Here is a 4,421-nt window from a genome sequence, read left to right as displayed (position 1 = left end):
CACACACACACACACACACACACACACACAGACAAACACACATTGTGCACAGGAGTGCACGTGTGTTTATTGGGAGTTAAAGTATTTAATTATGTATAATATGACCCCACTTTTTTGAAGCATAAAAATTAAATCCTCAAGCTACCTCTAATTTCATATGGACTTCAAGATTTTTCAGCCTTCGCAGTCTTTATATATATCAGTAAAATGATCATTTGACTGTTAATTTTATTTTAACAACATATGTACTACAAAGTATTTTGACAAGAGATGTATTTCAGCAACCACTATGATTTTGAGCTTTGTAGCAACATCATATGAATGCGTTAAGGCATTTTACACATAGTCCACCAGGGGGCGCAAACACAAAACCCAGAGACTTCACATGAGATTTGGGCCATCTTCTGGTGGACAAACAGATTACTGTACTTCAGTAATGCCTACTCACGAGTGCCCCCTCTGGTAGAGAAACTTATTTTGACCAAACAAACGGCAGCCATTACAGACAAACGTGTGTTTTTTGTTGTTCCAGGAGCGGCTCGGTCACACACTAATGTCATTAGTTCATCATTACTAAGCTGCAGTACTGTCGAAAAAACACAGTTTCACAACTGCAGTGTTTCCATTAAGTAAGAAATGCTATTAAAGTCACGCGTGAATACGTTTGTTCTATTTCGTGTAAGCTCCGCCCTCTAAGGCTATCGCAGTTGGGTACCCCCGTGCGCGTACGTGCATTCTGAAGAGCCGATAGTCCACGCCCACTTACTGTGGGCCTCACCTCGGTCCGTATAAAAGGGGAGGACGGACCTGAGTTCAGCTCCCCCTTTTTTCTTCAGCTTCGGCATTCTGCATGTACCATAGAAGACGCCCATACATGTATGTGCTATGATTCTTTTATATCGACATGGAATTCGTGTCCGGCGCCACCGAGCTATGATCCGCTTAGCCGTCCTTCCGGGCTGCTCGGGAATCGGTTCTTCCCCGGCACAACCCGTTTTTCACTCCGGTCTCCTTCCTCGGAAGAAGGTTGATCGTGGTTTAGCTAGCATATATTTTCCCGCGGGTGTTCCCGCGGTGCGGTATTATGCTAAGCTAAGGCGCCGGACATCCTCGTGCCTCCACGGAGTCCCCGTTTTTCATAGCCGCTACTAACTCACTCGTTACATGGATGTGGTAGCTAGTAGTTAAGGCATTAGACATCGACGTTCCCAGCCAGGACTGGACTGGAAGCTTTCCCAGATATTTCGGACCATACGCTTCTCATCTCGGCATGGTCTGGCTATCTCCTCCGGGGACGGGAGGCCCAGGCTAGCGGTTTCCCGCCGGAGATCACGGCGGCAAACTAGCTAAGCCGGTTAGCCACCTAGCTAAGCTAAGCAGCGCGCTAGTCTCAGCCTTTTTTGCGCCGAACTGCACCCCGCTTCTCAGCGGAGTAGCTGGAGTCAGGGCGCTGCCGCTTGGTGTAGCTTCTAGCCACGGACGTGCTATGTAGCTTGACCAGGGCAGTTGCAGACTGCTGCTAGATGGCTTGTAACACATGATGTGTTGGCTGCTATTAGCTCGCTCGCAACACGGAGGTGTTAGCTAGCTGGCTTAAGGCATTCTGTGGTCGGTGCTCCCAGGCAGGACTGGGAGCTCACCCAGACCGTTTAGCCAAGACGGGTTTTACCCCTAGCATGGAGATGCTAGCTACAATGCTAGGAGTCGCTTACTCCAAGCTGAAAGCTCCGGTCTCGTTCCACGCGGACGTGACAAAGTGGAGGGGGTGACCGTCTTCGGCTCTTGCCGGTCCCAGTACTGGAATCTTCATCCTCCATGGTCTTCGTCACTGAGGCGGAACGGTCTGCCGGATGGCGACCTTTTTTCTTCCTCTCACAAGCGGTAGACCAGCAGCTTGGCAGCTGTGCAAACCGGTCCCGTCATCGTTCGGCACGGTCGGGTGCTGCAACTAACAGCATCACTCCCCAGGCCGTCAACGTAAAAAGACACGACAGGACCACAGCACAGAGGCCAGCACGAGTTTGTATCTCTGCGCTGTTTAGGCTGGGTGTGCGTCCTGCATCATGGTTTGGAAGCAGGAGAAATGTGTATGGTTAAGGCTAGGTCCGCTAGCTCTGAAACTAGCCGGCCTCTGGTCCTTGATAAACACAGTTTGAATCTCTGCACTGTTTAGGCCTGGTGTGCGTCCTGCATCATGGTTTGGAAACAGGAGAAATGTGTATGGCTAAGGCTAGGTCCGCTAGTTCTGAAACTAGCCGGCCTCTGGTCCTTGCTAGACAGTCACACACAAAACGTCTTCTCCCACCGTTCCACGTTCGGTGGCCCGTTCCGCCCCCTCGTGGCCGGCGAACGCACACACACACACTCTTCTCTTCACCCCACCGGTGAAGGGCGGACGTAAGAGAAGACAGGCAGCATGAGCCACATCACAAGCAGGGGTGTGTCACCCTACCTCTTCGTTTCAGCATGAATCCACCACTCACAGTCGCGCGGTGAGCGTTGTGTTTGGCTCCGCTGAAACTCGCCTTAACTCATGCTCACGTACGGCCCTGGAGGCAATCCCTCCCAGGCCGCATTCATAACGACGGCACGCAGGGCTCCTCGGAGCTCCTGCACAGCCCTTTCGAGCAAAGCCTCCCATGGGTCACACGAGAGAGCGTGACGGCGGCGAAAGCTCTGAGTGGATCGGTTGCTACGACAACCGTTCTACAACCGGCGCATGCCCGAGCTCTCTCAGAGCGCAGCTCCGTCTGGGCACACACCTGTCCTATGGACAAGTGGATGAAGCGCTTGATAAAAAATGGGTTACAGGTTGCAGTTTGCAACCAAGCCTCCCCGTTTCAGCAGGATCCTGGAGACCCACTTGTCGTCTCCTCAGCAGGATCTCGCTCTTCAAGCAGAGCTTCAGGAACTCCTAAACAAGGAAGTCTTTTCCAGAGTTCCGAGTGGGAAGGAATACGAGGGTTCTTATTCCCGGTTTTTCCTTGTCCCCAAAAAACGGGTGCAATGAGAGTGATCCTGGATCTCTGTTTTTTCAACAATTCACACTGAAAAGACCTTTTCACACGTTGACTACCAAACAGATGCTCACATGTGTTCAGGAAGGCAATTGGTTCACGTCAATCGACCTGAAAGACGCTTATTTTCATGTCCCGGTCATCCCGGCGCACAGAAAATACCTGCGTTTCTCTTTTCAGCAGACTCAGTACCAGTACAACCYTCTACCTTCGGTTACGCACTGGCACCACGCACCTTCTCAAAATGCGTAGAGACAGCACTGCAGCCTCTGCGCTCAGCGGGAATGAGAATCCTGTTTTATCTYGACYACTTGCTCCTGCTGGCTCCATCCAGACAGGAAGCAGCGTCACAGACGGAGAAACTGTCAGCACACCTCAGGATGCTGGGTTTTTTCCATAAACTGGAAAAAGAGTTCTCTCATTCCGGCCCAATCCATCACGTATCTGGGTGTGGATCTGAACTCAATCACCATGACAGCTCATCTGTCCCCAACCAGAAAAGAGACTCTGCTGTCATTGTTAGTGCATGTCAGACCCCGCAGGTCAGTGACAGCTCTAACCATCATGTGTCTCCTGGGCATGGTGTCAGCAGCCCACGCGGTGGTTCCGCTCGGGCTGCTACACACGAGACGCTTACAGCGGTGGTTCTCTCGGCTGAAGATCGATCCGATACGCCACAAGCGCAGGATCGTATTGATCCCCCCCTCAGTGGGGGCGGATCTGAGCCACTGGAGGAAGCCGCACACACTGTCAGCAGGAGTCCCTCTGAGCAGAGCGACACATCACGTGCCGGTCTTCACAGACGCGTCACTGTCGGGGTCGGGGGGGACATACTTGTCCCAGACTGTGGGAGGCCGCTATTTAAATTTTTGTCTCAAAAAACAGAGCTGCTGTTAGCGTTAACATCAGCAAAGAGAGTCAGTGAGCTGTCTGCCCTGTCAGTGTCTCCCTCCTGCCTCAGGATACCGGAGGATGGCGGCTCTGCGACTTTGCGTCCCAACCCGGCTTTTATGCCTAAGAGCATCACAAGCTCTTACAGCTCCAGAGTTATTACACTGAGTGGCTTTTGTCTTCCTCCTCATAATTCAGAAGAGGAAGCAGCTTCTCACCTGCTATGTCCCGTGCGCGCACTCTCGTGTTATGTCTCACGCAAGGCACAGATCAGGCGCTCTCAGTGTTTATTTGTTCACTYCAGAGAGCAGTCTGCAGGACAACCTTTGTCCTCTCAGAGGCTGTCACATTGGATTTGTGAAGCGATTTCGCAGGCTTACATCTCATCAGGTTTGCAGCCTCCAGCTATACTGTCAGCTCATTCCACAAGGGGGCTCTCTTCCTCCACCGCACTGTACAGTGGAGTATCAGTCCAGGATATTTGCTCTGCAGCCTCCTGGTCATCCCCTTGCA

Source organism: Austrofundulus limnaeus, unplaced genomic scaffold (genome assembly GCF_001266775.1).
Source record: "Austrofundulus limnaeus strain Quisiro unplaced genomic scaffold, Austrofundulus_limnaeus-1.0 Scaffold396, whole genome shotgun sequence".
NCBI classification, from domain to species: Eukaryota; Metazoa; Chordata; class Actinopteri; order Cyprinodontiformes; family Rivulidae; genus Austrofundulus; species Austrofundulus limnaeus.
The sequence above is the reverse complement of the archived record's forward strand: the minus strand, read 5'-3'. Positions refer to the sequence as shown.